The following is a 12,749-nucleotide window of genomic DNA, read 5'->3' on the forward strand; positions in this document are numbered from 1 at the left end:
CTGGATGCAAACTATATGACCTGTAGCTCTTTACATAAAGTTTTCAAATAACATTTTCAAAAGAAAAAAAAAAAGCAGTAGCAACATTAACTTTTAGAATTATCTGTATTTTTTGGAAATGTCATATATCAGTCTCCCAATGTACCATTTTTGTGCTTTTTGCGAGCCACTCATTCCACTCAATAACTGTAAGGTGTTCTGACAGTAGTCTATCATTTCTGTTACCCTGAGTCTCCAGATTTGCTCCTTGTAAGACCTCCAGGCTCTCTCAGATGTTGGGTATGGGCACCTGTACGAGGGTCAACATACCACCTGCTGTGGTTAACAGTATGGTGTTCATACCCTAAATTTGGGAGTACACAATAGGCCCGCCATTCATCACTTATCACTGAGGAACCAATCCGGACATGAAGGGTAATCGCAGGAACAAGATGTCTTCGAGATCTTTTCTCCACAAGTCGCAAGATAGGCCTTGTTTTCCCTCGATGTTTTATGCCCAGCATTCCAAAGACCCACTTTCTTCTTTTCCATCCCCAGCCATTCTTCCTCTCCCATACTGATGCAGTAACAAAAATGAAAAAAAAAAAAGACTAAATGATACTATGAAAGGTTGATAAATACATAGATGTAATATTAAATTACAGTCACAAAACTTACCTTTCGTTTGTGACGAAAGTGACTCTCATCAATCACAACAAACTCCCTTCGGCCACCAATCTGCTGACCTGTACGACGTCTCAATCTTTGAACTGCAGCCACACATACCCTCCTTATTTTTTTGGACATTTTACTAAGTGTTGCTGTGCTGCCTGCAATGGTGTCATCTATCATGTCGATTTGACGTAATCGCAGACCCTGAGAAAATCTTGAGAGAAAAAAAACCATCCTTACAAAGAGTAATTTAAACCTATTTCGTTATTTTTTTCTGTAGTGTTTAAGCTCACCTGTAGATAAATTGCATCCAGCGTTGAAGTGAGACTTTAGAACGGCTGAAAAGTGACTTGTGTCTGACGGAGGTTTGTTTGACGTGTCCACCATGTGCTGCTCCACGACAGATCCTATTTTCAAAATAGTAACATGAAAAATGTATGTTTAATTACATGCAATAAGTATTTATTTAAACTAAACTTAATGTGCACTTGCAGACAAATTTTGTCATTCTTTGTTTTGTTTAATTGTAGCCTTCAATTTACCATTGTGTCTTTTTATCAAATAAGAAAAATGTGATAAAAGGGACTCTGTGTAGTTGTAATGTTAATGACAAGTCTTTAAGGTGATAATCTAACTGACTTCACTTGCGTTAATTTGCCAGACCACGCGCTTTAAATGAAACCACTGTTAGCTCTGTTTTAAGGAGAATTTTGGTGTGAAAACAAATAATACTAATAAATTTTACAGTAAGTGTGTCACTTCGTATGAGGTTGAGTCTAAAAACATAATATGAAAATTAATATAGATATCTTACCAAGCATATTGGTCTCGGTTGTTCACCCTTTTCTTCAGTTCCATTTTCTGCTGGCAGACTTTGCATTTTATTTTTCTTTTAAGTAGCTTTTTCCTCTGAAGATATTTTATAAGCTTCAGTGGGCCTCTTTTCGAAATCTCCTCGTTAATTAGTTTTTTCAGTCGTGTGAGATTTCCCATTTTTTAGCCAGTTTGTTGTTAAGCCAACAGAGGAAGCCGCGCTTTTGCTGCTTCCTGCTTCCTACATGACCAATAGGAGACCGCGATGCTGTGACCTCTCACCTGTAGGTCATAATCAAGTTGGAGTAATGGCTTCCTCTGTGAACACGACAAGCCTCGAGCGATCTACCGGCATGCGAACCCGGGCAAAAAGGGGGAATAATAACGTGGACAAGATGGATGTTCGTGTTACCAGTGGTGAGTATTTTTTTTTTTACCTCATTGTATTACCGTATTCCATTGTAAACACCCACCGCCTATTAGCAGGTAGCTTTTCGTTAGCTGCTATTAGGCGATTAGCTTAGCTTAGCTTTTAGCTACATTTCAAATTTAGAAATCGGCAAAAACACAGTTCAATTTATTTTATTAGTTGTTTCTTGTGGCTCAAGAATTAAATGAGGATTATCGCCTTTGGTGTTACTCTGGGCTGTAACTTAAAATTGTGCTTTCTCTAATTTAGTTTGTCAGGCCTTCTCCAGCTATTTTGCTGCATTTCTATGCAATATAAATTCACAATAAATGCTCTACATTGTACAATCTAATGCACTATGTTTGAAATACGTTAATATATAATTATAGTCAAATTGGCCAGTTTCTAAATACATAACTCATTATGTTTTGTAATATTGCCAGTGTAGGCTATTTATCAATCACTGTAATGCTTTTACTGTTATTTAAATTCTACAAAGTGTACATCATTATTATTATTATGGTATTTGTTTTATTAATTTTATTTATAGCCAAGTCTCATTTTGTTTTTAATTTTCTCTAGGTGTGACTGTTGCCCCACCTGCACAGCTGGCAGACAGAAGAAAATCACAAGAGTTGGAGATCTGTAAGATGAGGCTAGAGTGGCAAAAGGATAAGACTGATGAGCTCACCAAAGAAAGAGACTATCTAAAGGAGCAATTAGCAGCATGTAAGTCCACTCTTAAAAACATTACATAGCTTGTCACATACTTGCTCTGCTTGAGCACTTACGCAAGCATTCTGTTGAGTAATTTTGTGTTGTCTTTTTAACTGTTTTACTAGCTCTCTCAAAGGAACCCACAAGTTCTGTCCAGGATTCCAGTGAGGTATTGAGCATATCTTCACCGTCCTCTGATGGGTCTTTTGATGAGAGTTCTAACTCCTCCATGAGCACAACTTCATCAGATGAAGACAGGAAGAAGAAGAAGAAGAAGGCAAAAGCAAAAAGCACAAGAAGTCAAAGAAACATGACCAAAAACAAAGAACAAGAGGTAAAGTGATTAACTCAACAGTTTGATTTTGCATGCGGTGTGTTACGTTACTACACTATTACATTACATTAATGATTATGTTCTCTCAATTGCAGTCCAGAATCCTAAGCAAGTGGTCACCCGGTATAACAAGATTTTGAGGCTGTTCAAAGAGGAGGCACCATGTCTGCTGCCTTTAAATGTCTGGGAGTGGACCGGAACACAATTGTGGCAACTGCTCCAATTGCTGAGCTATTCATTGTTGCACCTGAGAGGTATAAGGAATTAGAAAAAAAAAGCAGGGACAGAAACTTTCATTGTTTGCTACACAGTGTGCTGCAGCAATCAGTGCAGATCCAGAAACAGAGGAAAAATTCAAAGCGTATAAGTCTTCAGGAAGTTGCTTCCTCTTAAAACAAAGAAAGATTAGATCTTTGTTTTTTTTACATGGTGAAATGTGGTGAGAGTCCACCATTGTTAACAGCTTAAAAAATACAAGTTATGTATTCTGTTTGATTGGTCAATTGTTTGTTTAAAAGATGACACTTTTGATTTTTTGGTTTGTATGTTTTTTTATTATTATTTTACTTTTATACATTCTGTAGTTTTATTTTAATGATCACACATGTGATACACTTAATGTAAAAGAGCTACAGGTCATATAGTTTGCATCCAGCCGTGTTCTGTATTACCTCAAATATTAGCTGATAGTTTATGATACTTTTTATATTTGTGTGTCCAATCTGTAAGCATTGTTCTCATGTTTTTGTGATTGGCATCTTAAAAATACAGTGCATTGTGGATCTACCCTGTGTGTTGTCATTTATTTTTTGTTACAATGTACTTTAAAAACTTTCACATCTATAAATAGGTTGTAAGGTATATATGGTCCCCACTTTAGATGGGCTCACTCAAGATACTTTACTAACAAGTAGCAAATGGTTTGTAACTTCTTAAATAAGTTTATTAAGGTATTTATGAGTATTTATAGATAATCTATCGAAAAAGAAGTTGGCCAATAGTGAGTTACAGCTTTGGCAGCCTTTAAGTGACAGTTATAAATGTATTGTAAGACATCTGTTAAGCTATAGCAGCTGACTGATGTAACCCTGATATTCAGTGTTTATAAAACATCTAGTATGAAACTACTATGTGTAGTACATGTAGAGTTTATAGTATTATGTAGGGTATGTTAACCATCTACTTACCTTTTACCAATGATTTTGTATACCACTGAACATCCTGAAATGAGTGGTTTGTAACTGATGCAGAGTAGTGTTTATAAATGATTAATCAATGAGTTTTAGAACATGAAAACATAATTAATAAAAAGTGTTGTACATTAGCTTATTCATCATGAATAAAGTGTTTAAATCAGTGCTTGTAAACTATTAACTGATTATGAGAAATACTTTGTAGATGCTGTAGAGAGAATTAAGTAACCATTAACTAATGCTTAACAGATGATTAACTAATGCTTAATAGTGTGCACTTATTAATGAGTATGTGTTTGTCTTTCTTTCACCTGACTCTACTTTCGTAAGAATATTTTTAGAAAGATTTCTCAAGTCTCTAAATGTTTACTGCTAATCTTTACAGTCACAGTAGCTCCATCAGGATCTAAAAGGACTTCATGTCCTGTGTGGTTGGTTGTTGGACTGGTTTGTGGAGTCTCTCTTCTTATTATTTTCCTGCTCGGAATGTATCGCTATAGAAAGGCGAAGGGTGAGGCATTTTTACAAATACACCAACATATGATGATGTCATGGCACATAATAGAAGTAAAATAATTTGCACTGAGAGAAACAATACTTTTTTTTTCTCTTTTAACAGATTTATGCTTCACTGGGTTGGTATAAAACTTTATATTCCTATTTTCACTCTAAACATTCAGCAGTGTTTTCTTTTACTGTGCTGAATTTACTGCACGGTGTTATTATCTGTGTATTTGTTATGTTTTCATTAGGCCGATCCAGTCGGACATCAACAGTCAAGACTCCACCAGAAATCATGGAGACAATCAGACTGAAACCCATGAGTACAAATCTCTTCACCCTGGTGAGTCATAAAACCAAAGTTTAGCATTAATAATTAGTCTTCATAAAGGATAGTAGTTCTGGTCAACTTTTTTTCAAAGACCATTAATCAAGGGCAAAAATCCAGAACACAAAAAGTTAGGAAAAAAAATCAAGTTAAATTAATTTGGTGTCTTTGCACTTTAACAAAAATATGTAATTGCTATAATACATTAAACTCTAACATCATACTCTGACCTTGGCTTTTTAAGGTGAATATGAACTCTATGAAACAGCCCATCACTCAGGAGACACTGCAAATGGTACATGGGATCTTTTGAATAGCACAGAGCAGTTAGAAATATAAATAATTATTCTAAATGTATTGAAATGAAACTCTGACTCTGACTTTACTATCTTTGTCAAGGTGATCATCACATCTATGAAACAATCCAAGACTTGGAAGATACTGCAAATGGTACACATTATCTTTTGAGTATCACAGAGTGGTTACCAGAGGTGGCAAAAGTACAGGAATTCTGTACTTAAGTAGAATTACAGTTACTAGTGTTGAAAAATACTCCAGTAAAAGTTGAAGTACTGATTCAACGTCTTTACTCGAGTAAAAATGAAGAAGTACAGGCTCTGAAATGTACTTAAAGTCAAAATGTAAAAATTGCTCTTTGAAGAACGTTTCTACCACCTTTTTTCATGCAAAGCTGAAAACTGAACCTTGTGCTATGTTAATGCAATAATAAAATAATGTTAGTAGATGCAATTACAAACTTTATTTACGTCTAAATTTTAATTCTAACTAGAAAAATTTGCATTTCCTGCGAAAATGCAGTGTGGATGCTTTAAAGCTGAAGCTTTCTGCTTAAACTAGCTGAAAAAGCTGAAAAGTTGCAGAAATTGTAAAAACTTTGCAGAAGCAAAGGAACTTTGCTAAAATGTAGTAACTTAGCAGAACTGCAATATCTTAGAGGAAACATAATACTTGGCAGAAATACAATAGCATAGCAGAACTTAGCAGAAATATTGTAGCTTACCAGAAACACGATAACTTCTCAAAAATACAAGAATTTAGGAGGAATAGTATAAGATAACAGAAAGAATATATTTAGCCAAACATTCTTAAACATTACAGAAATACTATGATTTAGAGAAACAGTACAACATATCAAAAATGCTGTAATTTGACAGAAATACTACATTTGGCAGAAATACTATATTTAGCACAAATCTTATAAAATAGCAGAAATAGTATGATTTAGCATAAATACTATGATTTAGCAGAAATACTATGATTGAGCAGAAGTACTAAGATGTAGTAAAAGTACTTTGATTTAAGAGAAATCCAATTATGGAGGAGTAATACTTTAAAATGGGAGAAATATTGATACACACACACATTCACAGAGCCTAAAGGGAAGAGTATTTGTGCCATGGAGTGTTAAGAAGAATCTGAGGTTCATACTAGAAAAGCTGGTAAAAAGTTTTCAGAATTGTAATAAATGATGAATATGAACTAGTGGTCTGTGATAGTGTATTAATTTGTAGGGCAAAAAACATGTTGTCCAAGATGGAGTTGAACCCACACCCTTTGGGTAGCAGACCTGTGTAATTACCAGCTGCGCCACTGGGAAAGACAGTGAGCTCTTGGGAAACAGGGTGATGAGCAGTCAGAATTAGATCGCGGTGAGAGGCAAAGAGCGCCATTTTTTGGAGTTACAAAACGTCGTGTAACTCAAAAACTAGGTGGACTAGAAGCATAAATCTTGTACTGGGTGAATCAGTGGACTTTGGTGTACTTTGACTGCGATTTTCATTGCTCTTTGTACATCCGTCGCTGAGATATGACGAGAGAATAAACGGCAGACCTCAGATATGATTGGCTGGCTGGGAAGCTGGCAGAAATATATAGTAATAGTGTGATTAAGCATAAATACTACATTTAGCAGAAATACTGTATTAAGCACAAATCCTATAAAAGCAGAAATACTATATTAAGCACAAATCCTATAAAAAGCAGAAATACTATATTAAGCAATATAAATATCCTATAAAATGGTATAAAAAGCAAAAATACTGTAATATGATTTGGTAGAAAACTATAATTAATCAGAAATACTATATTTGGCAGAAATACTATATTTAGCACAAATCTAATAAAACAGCAGAAATGCTATGACTTAGCGCAATAGTAATAACTTAAACAGAAAAATTGGAAAAGCAAAATGGACAGCTGAAAAAATGCTGTACATGCTAAGGATCCTCAAATATACTTGTTAAATGAAAAAAATCGGCAAAAAAAATATATAACAGCCACACAATCACAAATATGGACACATATGGAACACACATGCACAGAGAGAGACACACACAAGATCCAATTCAGTCAACCAGTCTAAATATATTGAATTTTAATCTTACAATGAGATGCTCCCATAAAAGGCTTTCTCTCTCTCTCTCTCTCTCTCACACACACACACACACACACACACACACACACACACACACACACACACAGATCCAATTCAGTCAACCAGTCTAAATATATTGAATTTGAATCTTACAATGAGATGCTCCCATAAAAAGGCTTTCTCTCTCTCTCTCTCTCTCTCTCTCTCTGTCACACACACACACACACACACACACACACACAAGATCCAATTCAGTCAACCAGTCTAAATATATTGAATTTGCATCTTACAATGAGATCATCCCATAAAAGGCTTTCTCTCTCTCTCTCTCTCTCTCTGTCACACACACACACACACACACACACACACACACACACACACACACACATGCACACACACATGCACACACACACACACAAGATCCAATTCAGTCAACCAGTCTAAATATATTGAATTTGCATCTTACAATGAGATCATCCCATAAAAGGCTCTCTCTCTCTCTCTCTCTCTCTCTGTCACACACACACACACACACACACACACACACACACACACACACAAGATCCAATTCAGTCAACCAGTCTAAATATATTGAATTTGCATCTTACAATGAGATCATCCCATAAAAGGCTTTCTCTCTCTCTCTCTCTCTCTCTCTCTCTCTCTCTCTGTCACACACACACACACACACACACACACACACACACACACACACACACACACACACACACACACACACACACACACACACACACACAAGATCCAATTCAGTCAACCAGTCTAAATATATTGAATTTAAATCTTACAATGAGATCATCCCATAAAAGGCTTTCTCTGTCCCTCCCTCTCTCTCTGTCACACACACACACACACACACACACACACACACTCACACACAGACACACACACACACAAGATCCGATTCAGTCAACCAGTCTAAATATATTGAATTTGAATCTTACAATGAGATCATCCCATAAAAGGCGCTCTCTCTCTCTCTCTCTCTCACACACACACACACACACACACACACACACACACACACACACACACACACACACACAGGAGAGAAGTAAGTTTCTAGCTCAGTCAAGCAGCCTGGGAGCTGCTGAATTTGAATCCACCAATCAGAGAGCCTGTGCACTTTTTCCCGCCAAAACAGGTGCACGCAGCACAGAGAGACACAGGATTTTTGCAGTCTATTTCTCATAATGACGACTCCCCTCAAACAAATGACCATAATTTCCTAACCGTAGGGGCTAGAACGGTCATTCTTACACCGTTTTGTTCAGAAGAGATGGGGGAATCTTAAAGTGTTGACAATTTATCATTAAAATATGAATTATTAAAGATATTTGACTTCTAATGCACCATAACTGAGTAGAGCAAAGCAAAAACTGCCTTGACTTGCCCTCAAACAACGCTTTCTAACTCTAAATCTATTTGGTGTATCAATATCATTCTTTCACCGTAAGAGACAGCAGGCTTTGGTGAACAATCATGGAAATTTTGAGGTCTCTGTGGAAATCCATTAAAAGATATGACGAGAGAAAAAAAGTGGTTCATTTCCAGAGTTTGAAATCTGAAGAAATCTGAGCGAAGGACGAATTTCCTACCCTCAAACAAGTCTAACTCATTTCAGAACGGTAATAGGTGAGAAAATAATTCTTGAATTGTGAGCGTCAGGAGTGTCTGAAGATATACGGGGACAAGCCTCATGTCGTAACTTTGCTTCATTAAGGAGATATGACGATTCGAATATGCCTCTCATTAGAGAAATCAAGCGATGATTTTGAACAAACTCTCCATTGACTTTCTATGGAGAGTTTTCAGACTTTGTGTTGGTCTGAGGAGATTTGCCAAAATTCTATAAATCTCACAACAATGATGGTGACATTTTCTGAAAGCCAGCAAAAATACCTACGTTTTGATGTATAATTTGTGTGGGTTGAGTGAAAATTGAGCAAGTAGCAAGAAGTTGTTCGGACATGAAGAGAAAATTGCCAAAGGTACAGTGGCTCACTTAGAACCAACTGCATAGCAACCATAACAACGCATGTATTTTGTGAAAATCACAAAAATGAAACTCAAAACTTAAAGAGGGACAATATGAAAATGGTAACAGATATGAAAAAGCTGAATCATTCATGAATAGCCCAATAATTTGTGAACATTTTAAAGTTTGAATGGTTGTTCTAGGTGAAAGTATGAAAAAGTAGTTAAGTTTCAAAAACAAGCAAGTTTTAGCAGAATTTTGGAAGTTTTCCATTCATTTCAATGGGACAAAAAATTGCATAAAAAGCTTAATATTTTAAAAAGTATAACAGCAGAAAATACCAAAAGTCATAGCAGGAATTAGCAGAAATAGCAGAATAGTTTAAAATTTGAACGGTGAAAATCGGCTGATAATTGTGGAAGTAGTTAAGTGCCAAAAAACGTACAAAAAGTGGCAACTGGAACTAGAAAAATTTGCATTTCCTGCGAAAATGCTGTGTGGATGCCTTAACGCTGAAGCTGTCTGCTGAAAAGCTGAAAAAGCTGAAAAGTTGCAAAAAGTTGTATGGTGGTGAAAAAGAATGTCACCCTGAGCAGGATACGAACCTGGACCTCCTGGGTGCAAAGCAGCTACTCATCTCACTGTGCCAAATTCACTCTCACAAGATAAGAGATGGAGAGACTGACAATTATGGTGAAATGAGCAGAAACTGCTGAGAATTGCGCTGATAAGAGGTGAAATGGTTGAAAATTTTGCAGAAAAGAGGTGAATCAGCAGAATTTCTGCAGAAAAGAGGCAAAGAAGCAGAACGTTAAGCTGAATAGAGGTGAATCAGCAGAATTTCTGCTGAAAAGATGTTTTGCTGAAAATAGCTGAAAAAGCTGGGAAACTGAAAATTTTGCTGGAAAGGGGTGAAAAGCTGAAATTGAGTTGAAAAGGTTTCTCTGCGTAAAACAGGTTTCTGCTTAAAACAGCTAAAAAGTTAAGATTTGTGCTGAAAACAGGTGTTCAAACCCCATGACCAGGATTTGAACCTGGCCCTTCTGTTCTCAAGGCAGCTACTCATCTCACTGAACTAAACTTGTTCCGACAAACACAAGAGATGGAGAAACTGACAATTTTGCTAAATGAGCAGAGGCTGCTGAGTTTTGTGCTGAGAAGAAGTGAAAAGCTGAAAATTTGCAGAAAAGAGGTGAATCAGCAGAATTTCTGCAGAAAAGATGGAAAGAAGAATATTGCGCTGAAAGAGATAATCAGCAGAATTTCTGCTGAAAAGACGGAAAGAAGCAATCACAGTAGCTACTCACTGAGTAAAACTGGTTCTCACATAACTGAAAAAAGGTGAAAAAGCTGAAAATTCTGATAAAAACAGCAGAAGTGGCTGACATTTGTGCTGATAAGAGGTGAAAACGCAAACTTTCTGCTGAAAAGAGGCAAAACAACCTGTTTCTGCTCAAATTCACCAATCAGAGGTACTGCCTCTGTCTGCTTCATCAGGTGGGTACTTGTATGTATTTCTGCCATGGAGCGTTAACAAGAATCTGAGGTCCATATTAGAAAAGCTGCTAAAATCATAAAACTTGCGCTGAAAAGAGATGAATCAGCAGAATTTCTGCAGAAAAGAGGCAAAGAAGCAGAAACTTGCGCTGAAAAGAGATGAATCAGCAGAGTTTCTGCTCAAAAGAGTTGTCTTTTTTCTGAATACAGCCAAAAAGCTGGAATTTGTGCTGAAAAGGGTGAAAAAATGAAAATTTTGCTGAAAAGGGGTGAAGAAGCTGAAAAAGCTAAAGTATACTAAATCAAAGTATTTGTGCCAAAACATAGTGTTTCTGCCATATTGTGGTACTACTACATTACAACATGAATACTGGATTAAAGATGAAAGAAACTGGCAACAAATTCCTCCACTACAAACCAGTCTGATACCACTTCTTTGCAGTGTTCACTAAGGCACTACCCAAAAGGCGCCACAAGAGGGCACTCCAACACAAGAGATGAGGTGAATGAGCAGAATTTCTGCTGAAAAGAGGCAGAAGGTTCTGTATGTAGAAAAAAGAAACACTGTTGAACCATGTGTGAAATAAATAAAGAAATGAAATGAAAGAACAACCTGGTTCTGCTCAAATTCACCAATCAGAGGTACTGCCTCAGTCTGCTTCATCAGGCTGTGTACTTGTTTCTGCCATGGAGCGTTAACAAGAATCTGAGGTCCATATTAGAAAAGCTGCTAAAATCATAAAACTTTGCAGAATTGTTATAGATTAGCAATATAAATTACCGGTCTGTGATAGTGTATAAATTTGTAGTGAAAAAAAAAAGCGTGGACCAAGGTGGGATTGAACCCACGACCTTTGAGCTGCAGAGCCGTGTCATTACTGATTGCGCCACGTGGAACGGGGCGGGGTCTGAAAGACAGATACTTGGGCAGTCAGAAAATAGATCGCGGTGAGAGGCGAAAAACGCCGTTTTTGGAGTTACAAAACGTCGTGTAACTCAAAAACTAGGTGGGATAGAAGCATAATTCTTGTACTGGGTGAATCAGCGGACTTTGGTGTACTTTGACTGCGATTTTTTTCATTGCTCGTTCTACCTCCGTCGCGGAGATATGACGAGAGAAGAAACGGCTTCATTTCCAGAGTTTGAAGACTGAGAGAAGGACAGATTTCCACCCTCAAACAAACGTAATTCATTGCTCAACGGTAAGATAATTGTAAAAACTGCTTCCACTGTGAGTGTCAGCAGTGTCTGAAGATATATTGGCACAAGCCTCATGTCCTAACTTTGCTTTGTTAAAGAGATATGGCGATTTTAAAATGCCTCCCGTTTCAGAATTTCAGCTCTGAATTTCAAAACCTCCCCATAGACTTTGAATGGGGAGTATTGAGAGCTTGTGTCACTCGAGGCAAATTGCGAAAAAAACGGTAAATCCCACAATAAAGATAGTGACATTTTCTGAAAGCCAGCAAAAATACCTACGTTTTGATGTATAATTTGTGGGGTTGAGTGGAAATTGAGTGAGTAGCAAGAAGTTGTTTAGACATGAAGAGAAAATTCAGAACGGACCAGCACTCACTCTGACTTAATTGCATAGCAACGCATAGCAACGCATGTATTTTCTGAAAAATCTCAATTTTGCAACTGAAAACTTAAAGAGATAAAGATTAAAACGGTAGAAGATCTGAAAAAGCTGAATCAGACAGGAATAGCCCAATAATCTGAGAACATTTTAAAGTTTGAATGGAGTTTCTAGGTGAAAGTATGACAAAGTAGTTAAGTTTCAAAGACAAGCAAGTTTTAGCAGAATTGTGGAAGTTTTCCATTCATTTCAATGGGACAAATTAAAGGAAAAAAGTGTAATATTTTAAAAAGTATAACAGTAATAAACACCAAAAGTCATAGCCGGCATTAGCAG

General features: G+C 36.6%; 1 long non-coding RNA gene across 1 annotated transcript; it reads right to left on the reverse strand.

Annotated features, from left to right (window-relative positions):
* Positions 1–536: 536 nt before the first annotated feature.
* LOC120439074 lies at positions 537–1,063 on the reverse strand. The gene is made up of 3 exons (XR_005612361.1): positions 945–1,063; positions 658–865; positions 537–556 (listed from the first exon to the last, which is right to left on the reverse strand). It is a non-coding gene; the product is annotated as an uncharacterized LOC120439074 (long non-coding RNA).
* Positions 1,064–12,749: the final 11,686 nt, after the last annotated feature.

This window comes from Oreochromis aureus, linkage group 3 (assembly GCF_013358895.1).
Source record: "Oreochromis aureus strain Israel breed Guangdong linkage group 3, ZZ_aureus, whole genome shotgun sequence".
Classification (NCBI taxonomy): domain Eukaryota; kingdom Metazoa; phylum Chordata; class Actinopteri; order Cichliformes; family Cichlidae; genus Oreochromis; species Oreochromis aureus.